Raw genomic sequence first — 16,799 nt, 5'->3', positions numbered from 1 at the left:
CTGCACTTCCTCCATTGCCATTGGTCCTGTTGCTGCAGTGACCACCTCTGATGATCCTCCTTCGACTCCCGACTGTGGCAGGGATGTGGTCTCAACCAGACAGACCGCTAGGGTTTGGACATGTACAAAGGGGGCCCTGGTGGTATCTGGGCCAGAAGACGGCAGGGAGGATGACTGGCGCACAGAAGAGGAAGAGGAGGATGGGGTTGCAGTAGTGGCCAGCACACGTAGCACATTCATGAACATCCAAACGGGGGAGTGCCCCTCGAAAACTCCTTTATGTGCATATAAAATGGAACCGAACCAAAACAGCTACTGACCAAGAATGACATCGCTCAGAAGACATATGTCCAGAGAAGTGTCACCCAATTATGGCGATTGCCAGCAGTGACAGGGCACTCACCGTGCAGCCATTGTGTGAATTGTAAGTTGACCAGTAGGACTAAAGAAGTAGATTTAGCACTTTCAAGACCATGGTTACAGACCCACTTCACTAATTGCAATTCTGAGAATGTCATCTATGCAATATGGTGCCAATGCCTGAAATTGTATATAGAGATAACACAGTGCAAAGTAAGACAGAGAATCAGTGAACACAGAGGTTGTATAAAGCGAAAGAATCTAATGGCCCCACTGGTCAACCATTTTGTGGCAATGGGGCATGATGTTGATGGACTCAAGTGGACAGTATTATGCCAATTGGAGAGGTCCCACAATAGCGAGACAGATGCAAGATAATTTTTTTATAAAGAACATTGGCTTATTTTTCGAACAAACGCAGCAGAAGTTGGACTCAATGAGCAAGTCGATTGGAGACATAGTTAATAGCAGTAGACCCTTTGGACAAGCAGTACACACCGGTAGCCAGCGTCATTGTCAGAAGAGCTAGTGGAGTAGTGTTTCACTAATTGGATTTATAGACTGTTGGGGGCCATCAGAGACAGGCATTCTCTACGAGTCTACATGACGGACTGCTCGCTCTACATGTTAAATCACCTGGAGTGATGACACTGGTTTTGACCATAAGGTAACAGCAAAGGTTGTGTATCTAATTAATGGACTCCTACGGTCACACACCGGAACTGACTTAGTCGTATGCGACTTACCTCTCGCATTGAGTATCACGATGAACAATTGTGTACACGGCCCTCTATTTAATCAAGTACCACCCGTGCTGAGATTGGGCAGACACCAGTGGGGATACGGCTAACGTGAAAATGACTGATGGATACAGACTGGTTTTCTTTTGGGCATGTTTGGCCAAAAGGGTGGCATAGGAGAATGAGCGCATCACACCGCAGGGGATTACACACATGGCTGCGGTCACATGGTAATCGCGCAGAGTATTTCTGAGACACAACGGCTTGTAGAGGCCACGGCCAACTATGATTGGTAGACGGAGAAAGACAGGAGGTACGGAGGACATCGGATTGGGACCTCATAACACGTGGTAAGTGTCGGGCGGCTAAAGGACTTGACCGATGTTTTGTTGATGAGCGGAAGGTCGAATTGGGGCATAGATATTTAATAGCACATTCTATTTAACCCCAATAGGTCTTGACTTAGCCTAATCTTTCAAGGCGATGGCACGGCGGCACAGTGAGCGGAGCTTCCACTCGGAGCCGCTACACTAATATGCAGAGCCTGCTTTAGTAGAACGTGATTTGATGTACTGTTTGATCCGATTTCCTCACACCAAGACATTCTAAGGTATGAGAAATCTGTTATTTCAAACCCACGTAGAGCACTCGTTTCGAGCTTTCAGGGAAGTTATATACTCCTATGTTAACAAACGGGTGTGTTCCTCAGACAAATCTCAGGCTTGAGGGCATTAGAGCAGCTTACATACGTAAGGAAAGTTGGAAATAGATCTTATTAAAATGGCTATCTGGACTTCAGTAGCAGACTTGATGATATGGCCAGAGTTGTTGATGGGGACACAAGCCCTGGATAATGGAATTTCAGAGTGTTACGGGGCACCATGTGTTAATAACATTTCGACTCATATCTTTTCATTCCCCCTTTTTTACAGTCAATTTGTCTACTGAGGAGACGCTCACCCCTAATTGTGTTAAGGATCATTGATATACCTGGAAGGACAAGGTAAGCCTAGTGTGGGTAGCTATAGGTACCTCATGGGTTTAACATCAGTTAGTAAATATTACTAATCTCACTGCTGAATTTTTTCTTTTCTCTCCTAGGTTTGGACGCTTTGTTTGCACAATTGTTGGTCGCAAGATTGGTTACCATCACCCTTAGGGTGTTGGATTGAAACCTTGTATAGCAATATTTGTTGGTGGGCACAGTTGGTTCCCCTGACGAAGTTCACAGTCTTATTTGTTCTGAACTAGTATATGAACAAACCATGTCGGGTCTTTAGTTCACTGTAAAAATAAACACTGTGTTTTGAATAACATATTCAGTTGGTTACTCAACCCTTGTAGCAAAGAAAGGGTAATTTTCCATACCAAGACCAGTTATATAGGTCTGGTGAGGTATTACAGAAGAAAGGAGCCCCCAGGTGCTACTTACCACTGTGTTGCTTTGCACTGTATATTTGTACTGTATTGTGTTGATCTATGCATTGTCACTTTTAGATTTGTATAGGTAGGGTGTTTTAGGCTTCTTGTACACTTTGGTTATTGTGGTTTTAGAGATGTGTAATATGGTTTACATGTTTTAGTATGCCTATTGTTTTATAAAATTAACTCTTGTAATTGAAATTTTGTGATTTCTTAATAAATGTGTACTTTGTTTGTACATTTTTTGACTTGGCACCTATTTGGTCCATGGACTAAGTCTTCCAAACTAAATGAGAGGTAATAGAGAGACACTAGGATTCTTTAGTGTATGGTTGTCCATTGCTTGTCTTAGAGCTGTGTCCCAGTGTCTTTAAATAGCTTCCCCAGTCTCTCTTTGTAGTATCATGGACTGTGTTAGCCCATTGAGGAGGTGACAGACCTCACTGTGATGATGTTCAAGCCCCGAATTGGAAGCCAGCACATCATTACACATGCTGCCTATACGCCTTGCAATACTGGCTAGCAAAGGTTCAACCCTGTCATGAATTGCCTCATCCGCAGGTTGTGGAAGATCCGTTTCCATGGATACATCTGCCACCTCACTGCACATCACATACACACACACATCACCTGACAGTCATGCATCAGGCCATGTAGACCTCCCGTCACAGTGCACTTGGGGACAACTGGGCCGCATGACTCAGTCACGCCTTTAGATGCTCATATGTCATGCATCCATTGGGTTGGCCAGTCACACACTCACTACTCAGACACACGCACATGTACAACATGCATGTCCATGATGGTAACATAAGCACCTATGTGTCACACCTCTCACATGCCCCAGTCCAGATACAGGTATGCAAACATGTGCGCGTCGTTACCTGCCGGTGCACATCATGCATTGCAACACAGACACCATTGATGTGGCACACGCTTGAAAGGACTCAAATGCAGAACTGTCAGGGACATGCATACAGACATCTTTACAGGAGGCATGCCAGACATAAGGCCAAGGTGCACACTCCAGCCACACATCAACATGCACATGCACTATGGTGAACAAGAACACATGAACACTTACTTATTGACTCCAGACGGAGCACCAACTCCAAGACCTGGGGGTACAGCACTGGGTAGAAGTGCTCCAGGACCCTCATCTTGTCGGTGGCAACCGGCCCCGGCGCCTCGCTTGATCATCCAATGCCTTGAGGAGGCGCCGGGCCTTGTTGTGTGTCCTAAACTTGATGTCTTCCCAGTGCTTACGGACATGTTGGTAGCCTCGGGGTACCACCCCCTCCGTGTTGACGGCACCCATGATGTGCGCTCAGATCTTCCTCCATCCTTCGTTGTCGATTTGTGATGGTCCAGGGAAGAGGGCATCATGCTGCCCCAGGACTTGCTCCACCAGGATGCCAACGTCTGTGGAGGAGAAGCTGACAGTCCTCTGCCTTTCTGCCGGGGGGTTGCCACTTGCCTCAGATGGTGTTGGGTCACACATGGCAACCCCCGAGGCAGGAGTGGATGGGCAAGGTGGTCCTGGGGCTGGGCTGTGGAGTGGTGGTATGGCAGTCTGGACTCTTCAGGATCAGCAGAGATGGTCACAACAACAGGATCACTGGCAATGGCTTCAAAGCAGGCACTAAAATGCAGGGCACATGGGCAGCAGGCACACAGAATGGGCTAGCAGCAGCAGATGGCTCTAGAAGGCAGCTTGGGGCAGTTGGAGGCAGGTAAATGACCTTGTAGACAGGAGCGTGGGTCTTTCATGTTCTTTCGCATGGCCAGCCGGAAACAGAGTGACTCAGCATGTGTGGAAATAGCGTGTTAGCATGTAATTGGAGGAAAGGCCCTGAGCGCATAAGTTATGTGACACACGCTGGACGTTGGGCATTGCTGTTCAGTATCAGATTAAAGGTCGTAGGACAACAGTGCACTTTAAGTGCTTTTCGTGGGGACGGATGGTGAACTTTACTTCTTTGTGGGTTTGCACGCAACTAGTTCATCACTGTGCCCACTTCTTGTTTTGACAAGGGAGTAGACGGTGAGTCGCGCACATATTTTTCATTCTGTGGTTGCCCAGCGTGTCACATCCCCCATTTTTGGGTGCATAGTAGCCTATGTTTTCCTCGCATATGCATTGTTAGTGTTGCTGGGTGCCACAGCATAGTGTTGGATGTTTTTTCATCACATGTGGGCTGCCAAGGGGTCGCGTACAGATAGTTTATTTTTATTTTTGGGATGCCTGTGTGTTGTGCGACCCATCCATTTTCCACCAGGGGTCACACTGAGCCTTGCTGGGGCACGCATGTACGTTTAACATCACGTACCCTGCCCACTCACTCCAATTGCCCAGGTCAATTGTCTGCTGCACCCCCGCCCCCCATTGCACCATTTCATCTGTGCCATGACTGGGTGATGAAAAGGTGGGAAGGGAGGCAAAGGTGGCCGAGAGGGTTGAGGTGCTGGAGCTGGCAGAGCTGGCTGAGGGATCCGGGGTTCCCAAGTCCTCGCAGGGAGGGACATGCCCTCCTCTCAACAGGGTCCGGTAGCTGCACGGGCAGCTGCAGCGCCGGTCACCCAGGCTCAGGGTCCTCCTGCCATGCCTTTTGTGGTCCTGGCCCCAGGCCAGGGAGACCAAGGGGCACATGTCTATGTCCCAAAGGCCAAGCGGTGTGTGGTGCAGGGACCTGCCACCAGCATCCCTCAGCCAACCAGGGCCAGCAATTGCATCTGCTGTCCTGACGAGCCAGGGTACTGTAGCCACAGGGGCAGCTGCAGTACAGGCCACCCAGGCTGAGGGTCCTCCTGCCATGCTTGTTGTGGTCTCGGCCTCGGCCCAGGGAGACCAAGGGGCACATGTCCATGTTCCAAAGGACAAGAGGAGTGTGGTGCAGGGACCTGCCGCCAGCACACAGGCACACAAACCTGCAGGCCACCTCCACTCACAGCATCAGTGGCTGATGCCTCTGACCCGGCCACCAGTGCTCCAGCCCCTACTGACCCATGTGGTCCCAACCAAACAGGGACTGCACAACCCTGCAGGAAGGGTAAGTGGGCAGTAGGCAAACAGGCTCAGTCACAAGGCATGGCAAAGGGGACTCGTACAGTGAGGAAGAGGAGCTTCATTGATGCGGAGATCCAGATCCTCTTATTCTATGTGCGGGAGCACAAGGCTGACATGCTTGTGGGGGCAGGTAGCACTCATACGCACGCCCAGCGTATGGCCCACTGGCATTGTGTCGCTGATAGCGCCCTGGGCATTGAGAGGCACACAGTTTCTGAGACAATGAAGCACTGGAATGACCTCCGGTGCCGAGCCAAAGGTAAGATGGCTGCCAACTACTCCTCCGCTCTGGTGACTGGAGGTGGACCAGCAGCGGAAGAGGAAGAACTCACTCAACATGCGGACATCGCTAGTCAGATGATTGATGCAGAGCTGATCCAGGGCGTGGGGGAACTTCAAAATTATGAGGAAATGTCTGCTGAGTGGTGATGGGTGTGTGTCAAGGACATGTGTATGTTTTGTAATGGCCATGTGTTGATTGTCTGGCAGTTCTGCATGCATTCACATGACTACCATGGGTGTACCATGTCATGGCGGTCCGACATTTGTCCTGCAGCCTACACATGTATGATGTGCTGCACTTCCTCAAAATGGACATCTGCACACATGCTCAATCCTCTAGTTAAACCCTATGTCTGGGACCTCTTGGTCCTCTTCCTGATCAAACCTGTGATGTCTAATGGGCTGTGACCATATGTCACTCAACATTGTCAATCTCTCTGCTCATCTCTGATGTCTCTGATTGTTAACCCTGCCAGATGAACCTCCACTGGGGTGGCCTCCCTTTCCCCACTTCCCCATGGTGGCCCGCAGTCTCCAGGGACTGGTCATACATGTGGTGTGGTACTGCAAAGTCCTCTAGCAATATATATGTACTCCTACTCACTCTGCTCAGCAACTCATCCTTAGCTGGACTGTGTGGGTTGTTCTTTTGTCTTGGGGTCAGGTGTTGCATCTCCATAGGACTGTGATATTGGCATTGGGTAACAGAGGGTACGGCTATTGATTTCCTTCATGGTGCAATGTCCGCAGGGACATTTGGGAGCTGCGGCCACAGTTACTTCGAATCCATCTTCCGTATTGGCTTACCTATCATGGACTGTGATCATGCCTTCACTTCTCACATTGCAATGAGTTGGTGATGAGGGTCTCTCTTTGGCAGTTGCCTACCTTTGGTATGGGCTCTGTGCCTGATTTGGACTGGAGGTGATCAGGTCAGGTCCCTCTTATGGTGATTGGACATGTGTTGTGCTTTCACTACTCCTCACCCCTGCTGACGTCCACGATAAATGATGGAATGCACTAGTCACCTGTCCAAAGTCTGTCCTCAGGCACAGGCCTCTGAGCAGACAGTTTTACATGTGCACTGCATCCACGCCATACACCACACTCAGGGGAGGTTAGATGTACTCCTACAACCCTCTTCACGCTATTGCCACATGTTGTATGCACTTCCACTTCCACCTGGCCACAACATTCCCATGGGTTGTCAGTGTGTTGTGTTTGATTAGTGTGACGTTCACCTGTGGTGCTCGGGCCACTCCCACTTCCATCCACTGGGATCACATCCAACATGCATTTTTACTTGACTAGTGTCGATGTGACATGGACTCATGGGACGTGTGTGTCCACATTCAACATTTCACTGCAGCTTTGCATCTTGCCACCCTGTGGGACTTGTGTGTATGGAGTTTCGTGTTAAATGTCATGTCATGTCATGTCATGTCACATGCCTCATTCATGGCTCTGTGACAGTGGTATGCATTTTACATCTGTTGCATTTAGCAGATCAAGGCAAGGCTATGATACGTGGCATATGTGTGTTTACATCATGGATGTTGGTATATGGACTATGCCATTCAGTTGCTCCAAAGTTGGAGCAGGTGCTGGGCACCATGCACCAAATGTGTTTGTTCCCTTCCCAAACATGTCCATGTCTTCTTTCATGCTGTCCATCACTTGCATTGACAATGCGTACATGTGTGAGATTGTGGCAGGGCAGGTTGAAGTCTTGCATGTCAACATTGTGGTGGCTATATGTATGGTCTACACTGTTTCCATGACTAATCATATGTTTTTCTGTCTATGTGCAGGTGATGAGGCACTGGAGGCAGAGGAAGAGGTGGAGGAGATACAGGATAGTGAGTCAAGACCAACCACCAGTGGAGGATGTGGGGTGGTAGCCCATGACAATCCACTGGTTTTGCAAGCCATCCTGGTCGTGACTCAGTCTGAGTCAGCCTCTGAAGATGCCTATGGCTCCGGTGGTGAAACAGACATGGATACCTCTGTGATGCCGCAGATGGAGTGTGCATGGAGTGTGGATCCTGTTGCATCCCAAGCGTCTGAAGGGGGGAAAACCCCTCACAGGGCTAGTCTGTGTTGGTGCATCCGTCTGTGGTGGCCACGCCCCACAGTCTGGACTCCTGGGCCTGGGCAAGCTGATCAGGGGAGGGATGCACTCCTGCAGCCACAGGCAGTACCATCACATGAAGAGCCAGGTTCCCTTGGCCAGGGCGGGCGTGGGGTCCGCCAAAACGGTGGCCGTGCATCAACTGGTTTTACTGTGTGGGAGCAGTCCATGTATGCTGTTGCATGACAACAGGCTGCTTCACAGGAAATGTTGTTTCAGGGCATGGATAGGGTGGCCAATTTCATGATCCCCTTGGCTAGACAGGTGGAGCACCAGCAGCAGGCATTGCGGTCCACATGCTGCGCACACAGGCTGAACATGCTGGCCAGCAACAAGAGCCGATGGGTGGACCAGAGGGATCTGCGCGCATCCTTGGCTGCAGAGGGTCGGGCCCAAAGGGAAGCCCTGAAGTTGGAGAATAGGTCCCCCAGGACAGCACTGGCTGCACTGGAGGCATCCAGCAGCAGGCGGTCTGAACATTAGTTGCAACTGATGACTCGTGCTATCACAGAGGAACTGCGTGCATCCCGTGAGGTGTTGTATGGAGACCTCTGAGCCATCAGGTTGCAGCTGCATGCATCTCAGTCCCACATGGCCACTGCCATTGAGGACCAGACCAGGACCATATGTGGTGTACCTCACGTGCCACTTCCACATTCAGATGTACCACCAGAGTAGGACGACAGCAGCCAAAAGTCTCCTGATCCCTGATAGCCGTGTGGACCATTAACCCATGGAGGTTTTTTATTCACACATCATCCACACATGTGGGTGTTGGTGTGCACCCTGCATCTCCTCCCTCTTGGATGCCCCCCCAAGTCCCACATGGACAATTTTGATTTTTCTCTTTTTTTTCTTTTTCTATCTATTGTGCATTCATGTGACAATGTGTTGCTGTGTGTGGCATCCAAAGGCATCCACTGTGGTTTCCAGCTGAACCCACGCAGGCTTGTCACTTGTCTCGTGTTGGTATCCTCCTTCTTTGTGCCTTGGACTCCAAACACATGTGCGCCTCTTGCTTCCCCTTTCCATGGGCTTGCAAGGAGTGCATCGTGTGAAAGTAACTTACACATTGGCAATGGGCTTCCATGATATCTGTGGGCAGTCTCAAGTCCAACATGTGTATACACCCCTAGTGGGAATCATGATTGTTTGTCCCTTTTGGTTTGTGCATTTAGTCCCATACTTTGTTGGTGTGTTAACTTCATTTATTTGCTTGTCTGTCTTCATTGGTGTTGGCCTTATGGCTGTATACAATTTGATGATCTCTTTGGTTGTCTGGAACACATGTATGTCCAAGGGTGACATGTGCAAGTCGTGGCACATTGTAGCACGAGTGAAGTTGTGTCTGGTCACGGGAGGAGGGCTTCACTGTTGGGTGCTGTGTGTCTGGTATGTTGTACTGGCCACTTGTTGTTCCTGTGTGCATTGCTGGGTTTAGTTGACATGGTGAGTTGATTCATGGACTTGGTCCATTGATTGTTCATCACTTTGTGGCAATGGTGTTATGTGTTGGACATTTGTTTCTCTGCTTGGGAATTGCATGCCATGGAACGTTGTGTGGGACAGGTGACATGAATTTTGTGGGGGTTTGGGTGACATACCCGCTTTTAGATGGTTGCTTTGGCATGGTGGTGGTTGAAAACTCCTTCTTCCATGAGTCCCTTTTGTACACGTCAGATTTTGTTGCTTTTAGTGCTAGGGAATGCACATGATGTGGCACTTTCAAGGCCACATTCTCAGGGAGGTAAGGCTTGGACAGATGTTTGTCCCTTTGTCATCATCGATTGTAGCCTGGCATGTGCCAGGGCTGTGTGCACTCTGCAGGGGTTGGATTTTAGGTGAAAAATTGTGCCACAAGCTTGGTGTGGGCAGCCTCGTCAAGTGCCCTTTCCCCTCCCATGCGCATCCGCCGTGCATGTGGTCCACCAGTACGCCCCGCCGTGTTGCAACATTGTGCAGGACACATGCTGCCACAATGATCCTGCACAATACTGGTGGTGGATATAGTAGCTGTCCATCAGAGTGGTCAAGGGAGCAGAAGTGTGACTTTAGCACTCTGAATGTGCGCTCCACTATGGCCCTAGTTGCAATATGGGCTACGTTGTATCTTACATGGGGTGGTGTTGTGGGTTCCGTATTGGCATCATCATGTAGGTGCTCAGAGGGTAGGCACTGTCCACTGTGGAGGTGAGATGGGTTGTCAGTGATGTGGTTTAGTCTGCGTGAGACATGCATGCAATTGGCGGGCCATTTGTACTCACCAATGAGCCATGTGTTGCCATACCTCCCAGCTTCCAGGGACCAGTGTAGGGGTGACATTCTGTAGATGAAACTATCGTGGGTGGATAGTTATGGATAGTTATCATATACAGAGGTGATGATTCCCTTGGCATCACATACAACCTTCACATTGATGGAATGCCAGTGCTTACGATTGCGATAGATGTGCTCTTTGGCCCAAGGTCGACGTAGGGCCACATGGGTGCAATCAATGGCACCAAGCACTTTGGGGAAGTGTGCCACCCCATAGAAGCCCTGGACCATGGCCTGCCTTTCTACAGGTGTTCTGGGCATGTATATGTGCCTGTGGACTGGGGGCGTGCAGTCATGATTGCCAACACCTGGTGTAGGCAGCGTGACTGCATAGTCTGTGAAACACACCCAACTATGGCAGTTCTCCGCTGAAATGACCCAGTGGCCCAAAAATGTAGTACATTGAGCACCTTTCCCAAGGGGCTCAGTGCTTGGGAGCACAGGGTGGGTGATGTGAGGTCATCCTCCCACTCAATGACCAGGTCGAGGATGATATGGGTGGAAACCTATACCTGCCATAGACTTGGTTATCAGGCATCCCAAAATGGCAGGCCCTGGGTAAAAAAGTGTGGGTCCTGGCTATCCTCCTCCTCCTGCGGTGTCCTACGATCAATGCTGTGAGGAATGGTACATTTAATGTAGCTGTATACGTGCATTTGTGTTTGGACACACTTTTTATGCATTGTTTTAGGTGTGCAGTGATACTTACACCTGCTTTCGCTTGGCGGACATGTTTCCAGAATAGCGCGTCTTTTGCCGCGCACAGGAGAGTCCAGTTCAATTCCATGAATACGTGTTGTTAGCACACGTGTGGGCGTTGTGAGTATTTTACTGTGGTACTTCCCACGTAACACCCACATTTATGCTTGTTGTTCCCCATTCCACGTGTTCTGCCCCTATTTTAGGTGTGTGCGCTGGACGGTGTGCACCTTTACTGGGCATCTTACGCAAGGCGTTCGTAGTGTCGCAGTGACGTGTTGGACCCGTGCGGATTCAACGCAGGTCTCAGGTAAGCCACGCGCAATGTGTTCCTTGAATTGGAAAACGGGCTCTTGCACGCGTTTTGCATGCAAGCGCCCCATTTTTTGACACAGATTTATTCCATGAATCGGGCCCTTAAATTGGCAAATTGATAATATATCTAGATAATGTCAAGAGGGGGCAACATTAGAGGGGGGTCCCAAAATATAGTAAAGGCTTATAAATGTGGTGCCATTTGACAAATCTAGACACAGGTTTGCAAAAAGATTATAGACCTAGATATAAATGTTCTTGCAAAGTCTGGTGGTATTCTGTCAAGAGGGGGCAAAATTAGAGGGGGATCCGAAAATATAGTAAAGGTTTATAAATGTGGTGCAATTTGACAAATTTACACAAAGGTTTGCAAACAGATCTGGAAAAAAATGTTTTTGTAAAGTCTGAATGGATTTTGTCAAGTGGGGGCTAAGATATATGACTATTGTATGTGCATACATTTGACTCTTTTGAATAAATCAAACATGGGTGGATTTCCAGGAAACTTGTGTAAGGAGCATTGGCAAGGACCTTAAAGCATGGTTTTGCAAATATGCCGTGTTTCATTTTTTGACAAGTGTCATAATGTAGGTACAAAAATAGTGATATACCTTTGGTGACTGAGGTGTAGCCTGTGGCCATAGGAAGTGGCCACATTGTCTGGGTCATGGAATAAGGTCATGGTCCGGACATTCTGGCCATGACCATGAGGGACCACACATGGGATTAAAGTGGCCATGCCTACCTGGGACTGGCTTTGTGTTAAAGTTATTCGAAAGTGGGATAGCTTTGTAAGGGAAGAAAAATGTGCTTTTGGTAATGTGGTCATAGGGTTTTCTCTTCGTCTTCTGCAGGCTGCCATGGCAAGCAAAGAGGGGCCCAGTATGAAACCCTGCCTTCCTTTTCCATGGTGGCCATCTTGGAAAAGGATATAACTTCCTAGGAATAAAAATCCATTCTTTTTAGCACTGCAGGTTCCCGCTTTGGGAACCTGGGGTGCTAATGGCCTTCATCCCCCATTGCAGGGGCTGGAATGAGGGGATAATGGTCCAAAGACCTTGTTATCCACCCTCGCTTCGCTTGGGCTGATAACTTGGGCTACCGGGCTCGTATCCACTGTTCCAGTCCCAGGAACTTGGGATGAACGCTAAAATATTCCAATTAGCATGACACAACATGCTAATGGAAATGTTGGAAAATTATTGAGTCTATGCACTTTACTGAGAAATGTAAAGTAGATGGAGTCTACGTTTTCTTTTAGGTTTTTGTTAGTTCTATTTTTTACTGTGAAAGGAGGTTACTAAAGGAACATTTATTTTATTGTTTTTTTGATATATTTATTTTTTTGGCAGGAGAGCTTAGAATGAAAGGCGGGGAGGGAAAAAGAGGTAAGAGGCACCAAGCAATAATATGGAGGGGTTTCAAAAGCACTTCAAAATTGATTGCCTCTGCAGAATGATGTGTTGTAGTATATACAGAGGACTGTTGTCTTAAAAAAATATGGGTCAATACCATCTTTTATTGCTTGCGAGGTAGCTAGTGGTATTGTGTGTCCTACAGAAGTAGGCTGGGTGGTTACAGTATTGGTTGAGGAAGATGAGGTGGAGGAAGATAACCTCCTACTTGCTAAGAAAGGAACAACCTTTCTGAGAGCATTGCGTTCATTGGATTTGGCATGGCAGCACATGGCGGTGGTCCCATAGGATTACTGTCCGGGGAGTCTGCAACTGATTACAAACACTCAGTGCATTTCACATTCGCAGGATTCGCCTTTGCTACATTCCCAATTGATGTAAAATATTGCCATACCCATGATTCTCTCTGGGTGCTAGAGATAGGCAATTGAACTGCCACACCCATGATTCTCTCTGGGTGCTAGAGGTAGGAACTTCCTCTACCTCATTTTCATTGTCTTTGGAAGTGCTGCACCTTTTTTGTTGTGAAGGTCCTCCAGCTGGTGGTGGTGGTGGCTCTTGGGGAGGAGGGATGTCAATAGGTGATGTCATTTTTAAGATAAATAGCTGTTTTGTTAAAATTCTTACAAGTATGTACTGTGTACTAGATTGTTAATGGGTAATGAGTAAGAATAGGTGTAGGAGCTGTGCAAGGGAAATTTTGTAGTTGAAAGTTCGTAGATCAGTGGAAACCGCGAAGCACGGATCTGATCGCGTAGTGCAGATGTGTTCTCGGCGTATTGTCACGTGGCACTGTCTGGAATATCCACGATGAAGTCAGATGTTTGTGGACGTCTACAGATGGATAATCAGTTGAAAACGTTGCGAAAAGTGTATAGACATGTTAAAGATTATGCTAAAAGGGGGAAATGACTACATTTTAAGGTGAAACCTTTGTAAATTGCACACAGATGTTGCTATTTTGGGTAAGTATGATATTAGTAAGATGTAGGAAAATAGCATGCACTGGTAAATACCCATGAAATTCACTGAAAAAATTGTTAAACGGACATTATGGTTAAATTGCACTAATAAAAACCCATAAAATTCACTGAAAAAACTTTGTTAAAGGGACATTGTGATTAAGTTGCACTAATAAAAACCTATGAAATTCAATGAAAAAACTTTGTTAAAGTTTGTTATGGTTAATGTGGCACTAATAAAAACCTATGAAATTCATTGAAAATACTTTGTTAAAGGGACGTTATGGTTACAGGTAAAACTGAAAAACCTCAGAAATTCACCAGTTATGGTAAGCTAAGCAACCATAATTATCACCACCACCGTGCACTGCTAAGAATAACACCCACTACATCAAAGATGACATCACAAACTTCAGGCAAGTTCAACCAGGCCCATGTAGGTGTTATATCCACAGCTAGGCAACATGGGTTCCAACACTCTTTGAATGGCTCCCCTAATCGAGAGGTTAAGAGCAACTCTTAGGTTGGCATTGGGGTGGTTCAAATACAGCGTAACATACATACACCATTCATTAAACATTGTTCTGTACCAGACGTTTTATAAAGTTTGTCCAGGCCTTCTCCCAACTTTCCCAACACAGGGAGGAAAGAAAAAGTCCTATTATGAACCTGAAACATTAAAATACTGAGTTTTATTGACAGTGGGCAGGATTGACTATACATATTACATGTTACCTTATTGTCCGAATATGAGAAGACTATGTTTGCTATTCAACCTCTATCTAGCATCCAAACCTCTTGTGCTTTCCTTCAGGGATGTGGGTTATTCAAATTCCATGCATCTTATAATGCATATGATTCTATAATTATTGAAAACATTGAATGTGCCCTGGAGATGGGTCCCTTGACCAATATTATTATGTTTTATGTGACATTTCAATAATGCTTAACTGTCATTGTTATGCCACTGAAGCGCTTTAGGTTGTCTGTGAATTTAGTAGACAGTAATCTTAAAATGACATAGTAGACTGTACATTACATTGTTTTGCTTTGGCAGGAAAGGCTAAAGATAACTAGTATAAGTGTAATTACATTGCAATGAACAATGATACAACCAGCATGGAGGTATAGTTCAGTAGAAGCAGCACAGTTACGCGAAATGTAAGCTTTGTATGATTGGAACACATTTTTATATAGGACCTCCTCTCCCGTCCTCAATTGGGTTCTGCATCTTGGTTTATACATTGAAAATGCTAACACCACTGTATGTATCTCTGAGGCTCTCTTTGGTGGTTTCTCGAGAATTGCTCGTAAAGAGCATACTTAAGAAAAAGTGTCCCTGTGAGCCATTCTATTAGCATTGAAGAGTGCTCAGCAAAGCTGCTGCGAACATACATGTATAACATGAAGGCTCATTTATTGGGAAGGGTGATTGGGTTGTCTAAAATGTCTCCTGTTGTTGCATTGTTTTTATTGTGTGGTCTGATTTCATTGGCCTGTTATCAGATTCTGAAAACATGAAATTACTGGTAGATCGAACATATGCTGCCACTCATTCCCTATTCAAGAGGTGTCTTGGACCACTGAAGATGAATCCTAGTAATGGTTGCCTATTTCGAAAAAATGTTATTGACACAGTGCCATGCAGAATTGTTAGGTAACATTTTTGTCTGACATTGCCATTTTAGCATTTGGAGGCTAGACAAGGGAAGGATTTGAGAACTACAGGTGCCCAAGTCATGCAAAGCTGGGATTTCATAATAATTAAATTAAACATTATTTGTAAGTATCTTCTGTCCTGCTTGCCCTATTTTAACTTCCTTGCCATACATTCTATAAGAGGGATATGTATTTACTTATTTTATTTGAGGCTCTTATTTGTTATTTTTCCAAACATCCTGTACCTTGGGTGTGATCATTCAAACTGCACTTGATGATATTCACTGTTATCTGTAGTAATACATGTAGTGAAGTGATGGGACATTAACTCTTTTATGTTTGTCATATATGGATGTTCATCACCTTTTTTAAAACATATTTGTAAGACCCTTAAGGGCTATAGTACGGAAACGCAATGGGAGGCCCTTATTGTGGCAATTGTTCCTATTTGCACTATTGCACTTACCCCTTATGCTGAATTCAACAAATAATAGACAAGGAAAAAAAATATATGAACTGTAGAAAATAATTATTGAATGTAACTCTGGGTGATTGGAGAGAGTGGAGGTTGTAGCTTCATACTGTCTGCGGTTCTGGATCTTTCATGAAGACTTTCTTTGTAGATATTGCTTTCACTGTACTTTGCACATCGATGTAAAGTCAATTTGTGTTATGTAGACTTGCTCTTCTAAATATGCTGATAAACTGTACATTGTTTTTTGTCATTCATTTTTAATATTGTAAAAATTATAATATATATATATATATATATATATATATATATATATATATATATATATATATATATCAGTGAAAACACTTTGGTAAAAGGGACGTTATGGTTAAGTTGCGCTACTAAAAACCTATCAAATTCAGTAAAAAAACGTTGTTAAAGGGACGTTATGGTTCAAAGTAAAACCGAAAAACCCCTGAAATTCGGCAGTTATGATAAGATAAGCAACCATAACTCGCGCCACCGTGCACTGCTAATACTAACACCCAGGACATCAAAGATGACATCACGAATGTCATTGATGACATCACATCGCCAATAAGAAAATCAGAGTATATATATGTCCTTGCCGAGTGCCAGGCCCACTGCTCAGGCAGCAAAGTTATATCACTATTTTCTGTGCTTACAAAAAAAGAAAAACACAGGACAGATTTACAAAAGCGTGCTTTCAGGTCTTTGCTGATGATCCTTGTGCAAGTTTGCTGCAATCCCATCCAGCACTTAGGGTTGCAACCACAAACAGGTCTTTTTTCTCCCATTTAAACCAAGGGCTTCGGCCATGATGCATACCCAACTAAGTAAATCAAAGTAGCCATTTGTCCTTGACAACGGCCAGGCCCACTGTCGTGGCACCGAAGTTATACCATTATTTTATGTATTTACATTTTAACATAATGGAAAAAATAAAACACAGGACA

General features: G+C 46.1%; 1 protein-coding gene across 2 annotated transcripts in view; it reads right to left on the bottom strand.

Moving 5' to 3' along the window:
- Positions 1-16,799, bottom strand: part of CRTAC1 (cartilage acidic protein 1) — a 2,821,007-nt gene that overhangs the window by 2,086,303 nt on the left and 717,905 nt on the right. The window lies entirely within an intron of this gene.

Source organism: Ambystoma mexicanum, chromosome 8, assembly GCF_040938575.1.
Source record: "Ambystoma mexicanum isolate Mex_15411 chromosome 8, UKY_AmexF1_1, whole genome shotgun sequence".
Taxonomy (NCBI): Eukaryota; Metazoa; Chordata; class Amphibia; order Caudata; family Ambystomatidae; genus Ambystoma; species Ambystoma mexicanum.
The sequence above is the reverse complement of the archived record's forward strand: the minus strand, read 5'-3'. Positions and strand labels throughout refer to the sequence as shown.